Source organism: Taudactylus pleione, unplaced genomic scaffold (assembly GCF_031769625.1).
Source record: "Taudactylus pleione unplaced genomic scaffold, aTauple2 ptg000615l, whole genome shotgun sequence".
NCBI lineage: Eukaryota > Metazoa > Chordata > Amphibia > Anura > Myobatrachidae > Taudactylus > Taudactylus pleione.
Genome location: NW_028285017.1, coordinates 2,395,237 through 2,411,182, shown reverse-complemented (window position 1 = coordinate 2,411,182; position 15,946 = coordinate 2,395,237). Strand labels below are relative to the sequence as shown.

General features: G+C 43.6%; 1 protein-coding gene across 1 annotated transcript in view; it reads left to right on the top strand.

The window, feature by feature from the left end:
• TAFA3 (TAFA chemokine like family member 3) overlaps nt 1-15,946 on the top strand; it is a 436,707-nt gene that overhangs the window by 230,771 nt on the left and 189,990 nt on the right. The gene's annotated exons all lie outside the window — the stretch shown is intronic.

The following is a 15,946-nucleotide window of genomic DNA, read 5'->3' as shown; positions in this document are numbered from 1 at the left end:
TAAGTCACTTCCCAAAATTAGAACATGTCACACTCTCAACTATAATATATTATTTGTGCCCTTATCTTAAGGCTCAATCTAAAAAAAAGTAATTCCTCCATAGAGAACTCCTGAGGAGGGGGCATGGTGTTTAAGGGGCTACACCTCAAATGCTGTTGGAGGTACCGAGCTGAAATTTGGCACGGGCGGATAGAACTGTTGCTCGGTGCTGCATTCCAAACTTCAGGGCAAAAACATAAAAAATTAGGATTTAGGAGTAATCTAAATTTCCAACTGTCAGTTTTTTCTCTTTTTTTTCTCTTTTTTCTGCTATTCTCTATTGGGGATTTTTGGTAAGGCATAACTCAGGGTAGGGGGCGAATTTAGACTTGGGGTTTGTTTTATTAGGTAGCTATTGTTCCCGGGTAGGTGCTATTGGTGTTTAGGTAATTGAGAAAGTTACAGTTTTTAAACTGTTACCTCACGAATCTGCCGTTCTAGAGATAGGAAGTTTCAACTTGTTGTGCAGCCTCAGTTGGAGTCTCCAGCAGTTGTACTCACTGTGGCTTCACTTTAGTGCACCAAGATGGCTGGCCAGTGCGGGCGGTGGGTTCAGGGGAAGAAAGCGGCCATTAGCTGAAGCCACGACCCTGGGGGGGATAGCAGGCATTAGCTGCGGCTTGGACCCTGGGACAGTAGTGGGCATTAGCGGCAGTGGTGCAGCAGCAGTGCAGGCGGTGGTGGTACAGGCAGCAGGACCCGGGGGAGGTCATAGCAAACAGATGCAGGCTTGGATCTGAAAGAGCCGTGATACCTGCATTTGTGTATAACTAAACAAACATAGAAGCATGGATGGGATCAGTGAGACCTGTCTGTGCTTCTGTGTTTAAAAAAAATTGTGTGGCCCACCCCCCCAAAAAAACAACCAGCACTGGGCTTTGGAAACCCAGTACTGGTTGTGCAAATAGAGAGGACAAATGATGTAGGGGTCCCTCCATATTAAGCAGAACCAGCACCAGGCTTTTCAGAACCAGTCCTGGTTGTCAAAATATGGGGGACAAAGGACATATGGGTCCCCCATATTCAGCGCAATCAGCACTGGGCTCTAAGCCAGTCCTGGTTCTTGAAATACAGGGGGAAAATTGCATTGGGTCCCCCTGTATTTACCAGAAAGAGCACCAGACCATTTTTAGTGGGGGGTGCTAATGCCACACCCAGGGGAGCCCTTTCACTGGATCCCCCAGCCGAAGCATCACCCCTAACCACTAATCAGCCCAGGCCAGGGATCCCTGGGGAGCAGGGGACTCCCCAATAAAGGGGTCCCCCTATCCAGGAAACCCCAGGCCCAGGCTGATAGACCAAAGCTATCCCCTGCACCCCTGTTTGGTGGGTGCCAGGTTGATTATGTAAAGTGTGGTGCAAGTAAAGAGTTAAAATATTGTCCTTTGCTGTGGAATTACAGTTCCCAGCAAGCCTCGCCCGCATGCTGGTACTTGGAGAACCAAAAGTACCAGCATACGGAAAATTATGGGCCCACTGGTACCTGTAGTTCCACAGCAAAAGCAATATGAAAAAACCACAGAACACACACCATAGAAAGTAACATTTTATTAAAACATACATGCACACACACATGCACAAACACATGCCCATCGGTCCTCTTCTCCAGTAGATTATCCAATGGTGTACCTGTACTTAAAACTCCATACTCACCTTACCTCCTTTGTGTGGAGCAGGTCCTCTTCATTCCAAAGTAGGCAATTCAGGATCTTGGTAAAAAAAAAAAATACGCGGACCAGCAAACTTTAGTACTGTCCAATAAGGACAGTACTAGCCAAATGACAGCTCTGGCATGCAATTTCAGCACAGAAATCCCAGTGCAGAGCTCTCATTGTCTGACAGAGGCGAGCCTTCCGCCTCTCAGCCGATGAGCGGTTCTCACCATTGACTTCAATGGTGAGAACTACACGTGCCTATTTAAAAATTGGAGCCTCAGCGAGCCAATCACAGCTCACGATGTCATCACCCGCCCCCATGGCTGCCTCATGTAAGCCAGTGCGAGGACATGGCATGCCAGACTGTCAGCCGGGTGGCAGCAGAGAAGAGCTGCCCGAAGAAAAAAGATGCTGGGGAAGTCCTCGATGGGCGGCAGCCATCAAAACAGCTTAAAGACCACCGCCCTCAAGGTAAAGACTCCGTGGGAGTCCTGGGGGAAGCGGCAGCCATGAAATAGAGCTGAAAGGCTGCCACCTCCCAGGTGAAGGTGCAGAAAAATAACATTTTAAAACAATCGGTGTCCTTGTTTTATTTTACTATTTTTTTTACAGGGGTACTATAGGTACCAGCGGGCCCTTAATCACCCGCTTGATGGTACTTGTGGTTCTCCATTTACCAGCATACAGGGGAGGTCTGCTGGGACCTATAGTCCTACTGCAAAAGACAATATACTTTCGTATGTGCTACACTACACTATCAAACTGACACCCACCGACCAGTGGTGCCGGGGACAGCCCTGGCCTATCATCCTGGGCCAGGGGTGCCTTGGAGAGGGGAACCCCTTTATTGGGGGGGTCCCCAGATCTCCAGGGATCCCTGGTCTGGACTGACTAGCGGTGAGGGGTGATGCTTCAGCTGGGGGCCTGTTGAAAGGACTCCCCTGGCTGTGGCATTAGCCCCCTGGTTTAAAGTGTCCAGTGCTGGGACTGGTAAATACAGGGGGACCCTATGCATTTTTTTCCCATGTATTTACAGAACCAGCTCAAAGCCCAGTGCTGGTTGTACTGTATACGGGGGACCCCTAATTCATTTATCCCCCGTATTTTGGCAACCAGGACTTGTTCTGAAATGCCCAGTGCTGGTTGTGCCTCACACAGGGGACCCCTACATCTTTTGTCCCCTGTATGTAGCACAACCAGTACCGGGTCTCCAGAGCCTGGGGCTGGTTGTTCTTGGCAAGGGGAGGTGTGTGCATGCAGTTTTTTTTTAAATATACTTTTATTCATTTTTTTCTTAACTCAGATGCATGGATGGATCTCTCTGATCCATCCATTCATCTGTGTCTTACTGATTTTTTTGGAATACACAGTTGCATAGACTGCATGTGTGTATTCCAATGAGAACACAATTCTGTGAATTTACCAATCTCACCCCAGGGTGTGATGGCATGCCATATCTGTATTGTTCAAGGAACAAGTGCAGTAAGGCATCAGCCTTAATAATCAGAATTTCATTGCTTTTTGAAGAAATTCTATAGGTTTTGTGAAATTTCAGATCATAAGATCTAAGAAGCCTTAATGGGACATGTGAAACCATAAGGTTTTTTTGTCTATGGACATATATATATATATATATATATATATATATCTTCAGAGTTACAAGTAGTTCTGTGTCTTCTGAAATATACTGTCCTGATTTTCCAAATCAGTATACTGTGGAACATACATAACATTTTTTTCAAAATAAGTAAAAATTGTGATTGAAATGCCAAATGCTCTCTTCTAGACATTTATTCTCACCAGAAATTTTCCTACAGTATGTTATTTTTGTAATTAAGGGTGAAAGTATCATCCATCTAAGTCAGTGACTTCAAACAATAGGATACAATAAATATATTATTTTCCGAGTAAACATAAATTTAACAACTAAGGTCAAATAAATTAAAAACAGAACAATTGTTAGTCTACTACTAAATATGAAAAATAATTAAGATTCTTTGGCTTAGCGTTTAAAAAAAATTCTAGTGCTACATTCTTTGTTTGTAACGCTTTGATATGCCAGAGAAAAAAAGATAACATTGTTAAGCTCAATTAATGGAAACCACTGATGTTGTCATTTGCAGCCAGACTCTCTCCATGGTTTTAGGTAACACTTTCAGCCTACAACAATAATTTTCTACTATATCTGCTTCAACTTTAATTTATTTCATTTAACAACATATTCTAAAACATATGAGTTAGTTGAATTTGTATTAATTATTCAGTGTTAATTTTGTGTATACTGATTTGCAAATTTGCATTACCATAATTAAGGCATGATGGAATAACAGTTCATTTACACTCAATCCACAATATGTGAATGAAAGGAATGTACCTGACAGTGCCATAATTACCTGACAGTGTCATAATTAGTTTGAGATGGATATTGGATTTATCTACATTGCATCTTTGGCAGTAAACTGCAAGTTATGAGTCAAACTTTAACAGTCTATTCTAATAACACTGTAAATCATATATTTTAGATATGATCTATATTATGCCACAAAATAGTGTTCAATGCATTCATTTACCTAATATGAAAGATCAAGTAATAGCATTGACATATACATATTTGGAACAGTTCCCATACTTTGATAAAATTTAACATCAAACAAACTTCCCATTGAATATTTCTTGCTTACTTTACTCCACTATTAATTGATAGTTATCTAGTAGGGTTGGGTTTGGGAAGCCCGGCACTCGGGATCCTGCCGGTCAGAGGGCCTGATTCAGAGCTGAACGCTCTGACCTGAGCGCTCGCTCTGAATCAGGGCCCTCCTACCTGTTTTAGGAGCGTCCTCATGGACGCTCACATAGCTGTGGGTTACCACCCACAGCTTATGCGAGCGTACATGATGACGGTTGCGATGGTCAAGACCATCGCGACCATCGGGCTTGCGATGGAGACCCTGCGGTTGGGTCTCACTGCCGCAAGCCCTGGAGTGATTTTGGCTCTATCAGAGCCAAAATCACTCCCACTGACATTACTAGTGATGTCAGTGGGGCCGGCTTCAGATGGTAGGCGTTCCCATGGGAACCCCTCCGTCCGGCCGCCACGCCCCCGGCATGCCCACCAAAGGGGGCGTGCTGTCAATCAACATTGACAGCACGCCCCCTTTGGTGCGAGACCCAGAGCGACAGCTTGGCTGTCGCAGTCCGGGTCTTGCGCATGCGCACGACGGAGCTCCCTCCGTCGTGCGCATGTGCAGTGGGGCAACATCGACCCGTTTGCGAGCGTCCTTTGCTCGCGAACGGGTCTGAATGACCCCCAGAATCCCGACGCCAGCATCCCGACAGGGCTTGGGTACTGACACTTGTTGGTCAGTGTCCAAACCCTCCCCCTAACCCTAGTGCTGCCTCCCCAGTGCCTAAACCTATCCTCCCACCATAGTGCCTAAACCTAACCTACCCCTCCCTGCACCCTTAACCTAACCCTACCCCTTAGTGCTTAACCCTACCCACTAACCCTAACCATCCCCCTAACCCTGCTACTTACCTTTGGGATGCCGGCGGGCGGGGTGCCAGTTCCGGGATTCTGGCAGTAGTCGGGATTACGGCGCCCTCATTCTGAGCACCGAAATTCCTGTGGTCGGTATTATGACTGCATCCCATTTAGTTCACTATAAGCAAAAGGTGGTTAAAAACTGTTTACAGTGTCCTTCAATGATTACTGATTGGAAATTTGTGCAAAAATATAATTACAATGTTATCTGAAATATTTTCAGTTTTGACAAGTTAATAAAATCCAAGTACCCTCAACTATCCCCCCTTGCTGCCCGCTCTCACCCTGGATTTGCCACAAAATAGTATCTTTGCAGCGTGAGTAAGTGCGGCTGTAATTGTGGCATACAGCCGCATTCACTCGCGCCACGAAGATACTTGCAGCTAATTTGATCGAGCCCATAGACTGCTCAATTCAATAAGCCGCAAAGTAGGCAAGTCCTCATTCCAAATGTATAGAAACTCCTGCAACAGCACCACAATTCGCTCCCTTCACGGCCCAATCTCACCCAGTGTTCACAGATTTTTGTACGCAGCAACAAAAATCTACGAGCCCCTAGGTACTATAAGTGCGGCATATACTCGCATTTCCTCGTGTCATGAGGTGACTTGCAGCTGTTTGGATTGAGCCCAAAATGTTTTTATTAAATCATTTATAGAAGACAAGTTGTATTTTGGATTTAGCAGAATCTTGATTTATTGCTTAGAAACATCACTCACCGTAATATGCAACAAATTAAATGATAACTGCCTTTTTGTATCACATAAATGGATTTTGCTATATACTCTATACTGCATATCTCACATTGGCGGAATGCATCAAGCATCGCTTTTTGTAATGCATTCTGCCAATGATTGCATGCATACTGGCATTTATTAATGCCATTTGCATGATACTTAAAGCAAAGGACAAGTCTCCTGATAAGAGCTGCCCTTTGTGGTATTGGGACATCCGGGTTTATTATCCAGGAGTCCTTCTGCATATTCGCGGCCATCCGTCAGCGCATGTACGAGCTGCAGGGGATCCTGAGAAGGATCCTATTGGATCCCTCTTGTGTAAAACTCACATAGAAGCCCATAGGCTTCTATTAGGCAACGCCATATAAAGATGGAATTGCCTATCAGGACTAAGCTCTGGAAAGTGAAACTTTCCAGAGCCTGGTGAATATGGGAAATGTGGTTAAACCTTTGACTGCATTTTTCAGCATAGTGCATCTCACCCATTAAAGTACAGCAGTTTTTACATATCCATTTATAGAACACTTTACTCTAGTTGCTTAATTAAAGCATTATTTAAATTAACAGCAATTTAGATTAATTTATATACACTTTATTTATTTATTTATTGGTTGTTGTGATTTATAGAATAAGGGCCCATACATCAGCAATACATTGGGGCAATTACATTTTTGCAGAGGATTGTATAATAATAATAATAATAATAATAATAATAATAATAATATTTGAACAATTTACACTTTTAAAGTATGTTACAAAAGAATTTACCTCACCGAGTGTAGACTTAAGGAGACCTCGCAGGCAGCCGTCCGCAGTCAAAGTAGGCAAATCCTGCGATCGCTAGTAAGACATTAAAACGCCCACTATGTTTTGCCGCGCAATTGCAGTATGAAATTAGACGCCCACCAGCCTGACACAAGATGCCCACTTTCCCTTAGTAACATACGTCATTTCCAGGAAGTGTATTAAACAATCTGTAAAATCGGCTGACATTGGACCCATACGCAGCACTTGTCATTGACAATACCCTACTGCAAGCACTGCGAGTGCTGCTGTGTTTAATTCTGCCATGTGAAGTGTATGTTGAAGTGTATTAATTATTCACACCCCTAAAATGGTGTCCCAATGCACAGACACGCCTGCGTTCACACCACCACACCCCCATTACCATTGACCACCTCTTCACCACCAACAAATGGCACGTCCTGCCACTAATGCTTGCGGAGCATCTGTGTACTGGCTGCGATCACTTCCCGATGCAATGACTGGTTCGTGCATGCGCACTGCATCTTGTACGAATGCACAGATTGCAAACATCAACAGGCTACGTGCGAACGCAGCCTTGCGACCGGGTCTGAATCAGGCACTTAATCTCTCTGTTTACAATTCTACAGTATTGGAGGGAAATATATCAAACCTTCTACAGGGGACAAATTAATGTGTTGCCTAGAGCAACCAATCAGATTGTAGTTATCAGTTTATAGAATGTACTCTAGTGAAAAATGATAGCTAGAATCTGATTAATTGCTTTGGAAAACAGTTCAACTTGTTATCTTTAGAAACTTGATAAATGTTCCCTTAATTTTCACTTACCCTTGACCTTGTAGATTGAAGGTAGTTGTGTTCAACTTGCTATCACTACCAACAACAGACAAGTAGCACAAATATCAAATAGAAGAGCCACACCAAATGCCAGTGAGTCTATCATTTCCTACCTATCTATACACTCTAAAAGGTCGCTATTTAGCATAATAAGTCACACAAGAAATGATTACTCTTCAGACTTTGATTGTGTTTCCAAAGCACAAAAAGATATTATTCACCAACTAGCAGATAGTTACATGCTGTGATCTAAATACAATTAGCTCAAACAAATTATACAATCACAAGGTATAGTCGATACATATGCAGGCGCTCTGGATCCAGATTTCAGGCATCAAATGTGAAGCCTCCGTCAGAAGAAAGAACAAGCAGACTAACTACTGGAAATAGATCATCCATATATTTACCCTTACAGAGATAGGCAATACAATAGAACAAGTTGGCATAGTCGCTAATTACCGTTGTGCATCTACGTGTTTGTGAAGTACACCGTGGTACGTGTTTTGCAGAGTTGGTCATATGATATGTTTCAGTAAATGTATGTATTTGTATAATGAGGACTTTTAACATTGTTCTATTGCATGGGAATCACACAACGCTAAATAATAGCATCTCCGTATGTAATTATAATGTGTGAGATTCACTAAAATGGCGCTGAGTGGCCATTAGCAAAATGGCATCTTGTTGCCATTCGCAAAATGGCATCGTGCAGATTTTACTTTTACCAGATTCTGTCTCAGCCAATTATCCAGCTTTGACAGTCCACCATTTGATAGCAAACAACATGCTATCACACTCTGATTTTAAAATTACTTTAGGCTTACACTATGACATATTATTTAATGTTATATTATGGGATGGCACAAGGGGTTCTTCAACCATCAATAATGTGTCTCTGGGAGGGACATAAAAATACCCTTATACGCACACTGCGGATCTTGGGAGATCATGGGAAAGATGTGGGGATGCACCTAACCTATAAAGGAAGTCTTGAAGGGGATAGGGACTTACATTATTTAAGATGTTTTAAAATAACATTTTAATAACACATTTCATGCATGGCTAAATTTATACATCATCTGATGGTACATTCTAGTTCAAGGTTGTAATGCAGTCCTACATTTACCTCAGTAATCATATTGTTACTTCTAACCACCATCAAAATTTCATTCTTTCGGTTTACCTTATCTTTACATTTTCCATATTTCAACACAGTAGGAACACACCTGACACATAAGCCAGTTACTATGACAACCAATATGAGGATAAGGAGTTTACCTATACTAGCAACAATTTCCTGGACCAACTCCCCTAGACCGGATAACCATTTCACGGAGTTTAACCATGAAACCCATTCCTCTACCTTCTCCTCTATTTCAGCCATTGAAGCATTATGGTTCTTCTGAGATTCTCATTTCAGCTGCAGAATTTTGTCCATCTTCCAGTCTATCATCTCCTTGGGGTCAGTAGTGTTATTTGTAATGTATGTGCAACACTTTACACCAAATTGGGTGGCCAAAGTTACACAATACCCTCCAGTGACAGCTGTTAAATAATTTAACACTAGTCTATGTTGCACCAGTTCTTTCTTGTAAGCTTGCAACTCCCTACCTGTATACCTAAACATGTCATCATACATCTCGGTGATATTATCTATTAATTTAGCAAGATCTCGGACATATCTAAAATTTTGTGCACCCCGAGTGATCCTGGTGGGATCCAATGTGACTAAAACTTGAAAGCCAGTTGTTTCACTAATCAATTGTGTGGCTTTATGTACATCACCAGGTATCATATTTCTTTTGTCTCTATGTTCATACTGTGTGTGAAGATATGGTGATGGTGTGTTTTTTTTTAATACCAAGCATTTCACCATGTGTAAGGGTCATAACTTCTGGTACTACTCTTCCCAGGTAACACAAACCTTCAGAACTCGGAGAGAGCCACTTATACACTTTTCTACCACATATAAAATATACATCATCGGGGAGAACAGAAGGAATAGTAAACATCAGTAACCTACACATTTCCTTAGCAAGTGATCCTACTTTAGGTTCTCCCATTTGACTCATACAAGTTTCTCGTTGTAATATCTTGGCACAATATCCTTCTGGTACCATACCAATCATTACTTTGATGTTAATTAGTGTATATTTATACTGGAAGTGTCTTCCGCCCAACCTAATTGTGTGTAACAGTTCAAAATTTATAAGTTCATTATCAGCTCTTAGTGAGAAGGTCATCGTCTGGTTATTCCATGTCACCTCCCAACTTCCTGTGTCATTAGAGTTGGTGATGTTCAAACATAAAAGTGATTTATCTACTTGGTACTGGTGGAGTTTAAAATAAGGTGGTTTGGACTTAAGAAATTTTCCATCTAGTGCATGCCCTCTTTGCGATTCGAAAACCTCAGAGACATTCAATGGGAATGGCACTAACCCTACATTATGAAGTCCTTGAGGCACGTGAGAATACATCCAACAGTCAGTTTGGTTTAAAACTTTGCCCACCATGGTATGATAATCCTCTAAAGAATACCCACCCCAATACTGATTATACTTAAGTTGGCACTGTTGGATGCATCTCTTATCGATTATGGACCCACAGAACTCACACATACAATAATCCTTACACGATAGACCTTCACACTGTCTCTGAGTGTCCAGAATAGCAGATCTCTTAACAATTACTGTACTGGGTTTGGTCAGATACTCCCCTGGTTGGTTTAGCACTCCTTCTCCCAACTCCACTCCATTCATATCACCATCAGCTCCCCTCTCCATCCTCTCTCCTCCGTCACAGAAACCAGAGATCCCGAAACAACCCAAGATAATGAGAACTCTGGGAGAAAACACACAGATTGCCAAAGCAGACCAATCCATTGCTGAAAACAATGATCCACAAATTTCTTTAGCTCAGGTATCTCACTGTAACCTTTCACCTTCCCGGAACAGATTCGCGATTGACAGGTCTACATTATCTGCCTTTTCTCTCCACTGGTTGCTTGACCTTCTTACAGTGAGTGGAATGGACCCAGGTATCTCTCTCCGCCACTTTCAATGAAGTTGTACTCATCAGCAACATCTGATATGGACCTTCCCACTGATCTGTCAAACAACGTGAATGCAAGAAATTTCTGATCATAAAAAATTCTGCAGGTTCAACATCGTGACAGTTTGTTTCAGGCATATCATGTGACAACAACTTCAGTGTCTGCTGTTGCTGTTTTAATCATTGTTTAAGATACCTTACAGCAACCTCGTTGTTACTTTTCAAATCTTCCTGTGGACTTATAATCAAATGAGGTTGTCTACCAAACAGTGGCCCTGATTCAGAGCCAGACGCTCTGACAGAGTGCTCGCTCTGAATCAGGGCCGTCCCTCTGAATTTTAGAGTGGCCTCCTGGCCACTCGCATAGCTGTGGGTGACCACCCACAGCTATAGCTAGCGGCCAAAAAGATGGTCGCGATGGTCATGACCATTGTGACCATTGGGCTTGCAACGAGACCCTTTTGGTAGGGTCTCATGGTGCAATCCCTGGAGTGCTTTCAGCTCTATCAGAGCCGAAAGCACTCCCACTGACATCATTTGTGATGTCAGTGGGGCCAACTCCACATGGTAGGCGTTCCCATGGGAACACCTCCGTCTGGCCAGCCATGCCCCCGACACACCATCCAAAAGGGGCGTGCTGTCACTCACCATTGACAACATGCCCCCTTTGTAGCGAGGCCCATAGCGACGGCTTGCCTGTTGCTATCCAGGTCTCATGCATGCGCATGACGGAGCCGCCTCTGTCGTGCGCATGCGCACTGGCCTAACATAGACCCGCTTGCGAGCGCTCAGCGCTCACGAGCGGGTCTGAATTAGGCCCAGTATTTCAAAGGGGGACAGATTGAGCGGGGGTCTAGGAGTTGTCCTGATACTATGAAGGTCAAGTGGTAGTGCTTCTGGCCAACCCAGTCCAGTTTCTGCCATGATCTTATGATCTTACTTAATTTATTTTTAATAGTACCATTCATCCTCTCCACCTTGGCACTGGCTTGCGGTCGGTAAGGGGTGTGGAGTCTACTATTAATACCCATCAGTTTACACATGTTTTGGAAGACATCACCTGTGAAATGAGTACCCCTATCACTTTCAATAATTCTAGGGATACCATATCTGTATACAAACTCCTGAACTATTTTCATAGCAGTAAATGCAGCAGTATTAGTGGCAGCTGTGTATGCCTCAACACAATTAGAAAACACATCACTGCACACTAATACATACTTGAGATTCCTGCAGGGTGGTAATTGGTTTAAATCAATTTGTATTACCTGAAAAGGTCCATCGGTCGGAGCAATGTGGGATGGTTCGGTGGGGATTATTTTCCCAATGTTTTTCCTCAAGCAGGTCAGACAGGACATTGCTCTCTTTTCTGCTTGGGAAGAAAAACCTGGTGCACACGAGTATGCTCTCATCAATTTGCACAGACTGTACCTTACTTTCCCAAGTGAGTCAGACCGTGCACTGCCTCAGCCAGGTTTGGGTTATACACCTTGGGGGCCACTGGTTTACCTTGTCCATCTCTCCAGAGTCCAGAAGACTCTTGCCCACATCCCTTGGACCTCCAGACTGCCTTTTCCTGAATGGAAGACAAATCTTTCATCTCAATTAATTTCTGCATGTCAATCATTTAAAACATCACTTTTAACCCTGCTGCCCATTTGGCAGCTTCATCTGCCCTGTTGTTGCCCAATGACACTGGATTGTCCTCACATGTATGGGCTTTACACTTAATTACAGCCACTGCCTTAAGCAATTGGATTACTGTAAGTAGCCCTTTTATATGTCTGGAATGTGCAACTGGTGTGCCTGCTACTGTCATAAAATTTCTCAGATGCCATAAAGCACCAAAATCATGTACCACCCCATTGGCGTACCTAGAGTCAGTGTAGATAATAGCAGATTTACCTTCTGCTAATTCACAAGCTCTTTTTAGTGCCACCAGCTCCGCCATTAGGGCCGAGTGAGGTGGACCAAGATTTTTGGCCTCTGTGATGTCTTCATCATTTGCAACAGCATAACCTGTACATAACTCTCCAGTGTCAGTTTGTCTATGACAACTCCCATCTGTGTAAAATGACACATCTACATTTTCTAAAGATGTATCCCATATGTCAGGTCTTGCAGTAAAGGTCTGATTCAGATATTCCATACAATCATGTGCATCAATATACCTGCAGAACTCACCTTCCGCCAGTGACTCACCTCTCTCCACCCTTTGTGCATCCTGTTGCACATATGGTAAATACGTTGCTGGGTACTGCACCATTTGATGGTGATGTTTGCAGGTGCTATTAGGGCTAGTTCCCATTTTGTGAACCTAGCTGAGGAGACATGTCTGGTTAGGGCAGAATTCATCAAAGCAGATACAGCATGGGGAGTATAGACAATCATATCATGGCCTAATACTACATTCTCACTGTTACTGACCAATAGAGCAGTTGCTGCTACACTTCTTAAACACGTTGGGAGTGATCTTGCCACAGTGTCCAATTGTGCACTGTAGTATGCTACGGGCCTACTGGCATCACCATGTCTTTGTGTGAGGATACCTGCTGCATAACCATTAGCTTCCACACAGTACAAATCAAAAGGTTTTTCATAATCAGGTATTCCCAATGCAGGTGCCCTTGTCAGACTATCGTTAAGATTAAGGAAAGCCTGTTCTGTTTCCTCTGTGTGTATGAAACGATCGGGCTTTGAGGAAGAGACTATGGACCTCATTCAGACCTGGTCGCATGTGCTGCGCACTTGCAACCGGGTCGATGTTTTGGTCCTGTGCATGTGCAGCGGCCGCACTGCACGTGAGCAAGCCCGGAGTGAGAGAGAAACTCTCTTGCTCCGGAGCTCACTACAAAAAAGGCCGGCTGTCGATGTTGATCGACAGCTCGGCCCATTTTGTAGGTGGGGTGGGGGGGTGGCTACACAAATGGAGGTGTTCCTGATGGAATGTTTGCCATTTTGTGGGCGGCCGCACTGACATCAGCAGTGATATCAGTGGAGTCTACCTGCTCGATCAGAGCAGGAAGCTCCCTGGAGCTTGCGGTTGCCGAGATCCAGCCTTAGGGTTTCTTCGCAAGTCCCGATGGTCACGATGGTCTTGACCATTGTGACCATCACTCTGGTCGGTTGCTAAGCTGTGGGTGGTAACCCACAGTTTAGCTAGCGCCCAGGAGGCTGCACTAAAAAAAAGAAGCGGCCGCCCTCATTCAGAGAGAGCGATCGCTTCTTGCGACCACCTCTGAATGAGGGCCTAAGTTCTGTAATGGTAAGGCCAAAATAGAAAAACCTGGGATCAACATTCTGCAGTATCCACACATTCCCAAGAAGGTACAGATTTGCTGTTGGTTTTGCGGCAGTGTCATGGTCTGTATGGCTTGGATTCTGTCAGTGGTCAGATGTCATAACCCCTGGGTTAGGCAATGTCCCAAGTATTTAACCCTGGACTGGCATGGGTATAGTTTGTCCTTAGCAACCCTGTGTCCTGTTTGCGAGAGATTGAGCAATAAAAGTTTAGTATCATTTAAACATGACAAATGAATCAGAACATAACAATAAATCATCTACATATTGTATTAGAACAGATCCATTGGCAGGTTGAAAAGATTGTAAACAGTCGTGTAAGGCCTGGGAGAAGATACTGGGGCTGTCTATGAAGCCCTGGGGAAATCGTGTCCATGTGTATTGTACACCCCTATATGTAAAAGCGATTAAGTACTGACAGTCAGGATGCAGAGGTACAGAGAAGAAAGCAGAACAGAGGTCAATGACAGTGAAATGGGTTGCATTTGGTGGGATCTGCATGAGAATGATAGCAGGATTCGGCACTATGGGAAATTGGCTCTCTACTACCTTATTAACCCCTCCAAGCTCTTATACCAGCCTATAACCCCTCCCACCACTCTTTTTCACAGGAAAGATGGGAATGTTGGCTACACTTGCTGTATGGACTAAAATTCCCTGTTGTAATAACCGCTCAATTATGGGATAAACCCCTATCTCTACCTCCTGTTTTAATGGGTACTGGGGAATTTTTGGAGCTTGTCTACCACTTTTAGATTTACCATTACAGGACTTACATTTGCCATCAATCCAGTGTCCTGTCCATCTTTGGTCCAAAGTGAATCTGGTATTTGGGATAACATTTGATCTACCTGAGATGGATTTTTACCAGAACCAGTAGAGTGATACATTAACCTTTGGGGTGTGTCCAATATATCCCTCACCTCGTATGCCACTCTCTCTGGGATATCTAAGCATATACCATCAGGGGTAAAATATATGACACATCCCATCTTACATAACAAATCCCTTCCCAGTAGGTTGGTAGGGGCCAGGAGAAAAGAATGCCTGGTATGCAATGGCCCAATAGTAACCTCTGTGGATTTGTTTAAAGGATAATGTTGCACCCATTGCTGGTACTGTTTCGCTGGTCACCTGTAAATTAGCAGGGGATTTTATCACTGATCTGGTCACCCCTGTTTCTACAAGAAAATAATGTTTAGTACTAGCTATATCAATTAAAATTACAGGTTCTTCTCTAACATTGCCAGTTAACCTGACTGACTGTAGACTACAGCTGTGACCTGGCCCCTGTCGTTGACTCTCACTCTCCAATACAGCATTTAGGACCACGATTGGATCAGGTGGCTGTAGAGAATTCCCTGCATTCTGCATATATCCCTTATATGGATATCTAGGTACTCCCTGGTTAAGGGGCCCTACCCTCTTCACCTTACAGTTCCTACTTACATGTCCCACTTGGTTGCAGTTAAAACACCTTCATGAGTGGGGTGGGGAAAAGGTTGTTGTGTAGGTCAGGCAGTAGAGAAAGATTGTGAGTGTGGGTATGAATTTTGAGGGTAATATGGTGGCTGAGGGTAGTATGGGTTATGTGGTTGTGTGTGATAAGTGGGGTAGGGCTGTTTTTGTGGTGTTGAAGGATTATTGAGGGTGTGTAGCTGTGCAGGTGCATGTGTGTCTGGTGGCTGTGATGGTATATTCATTCCTTCTAGAGCTTGAATGCTAACAGACATTATTTTCCCTCTCTTCTTGCGGATGTTTTTATCATGCTCAATAGCAGATTCCCTGAGTGTGTCTACAGTAACTCCCCTCCAGCCAGGTAGAGAGGTCTGGACTCGGGTCTTTAGATTGTCTTTAAGACCATCCATAAGTACCATGATGACCATTTCCCTATGGTGAGTGCTATCTTTAATATCCTCTATCCCAGTGTACTGGGTGATAGTCTGCAGAGCTCTGGTAGAGTAATCTTCTGCAGATTCACTCTTTTTGTGTTATGGTGAAAATTTTACTCCAGTTTGCTA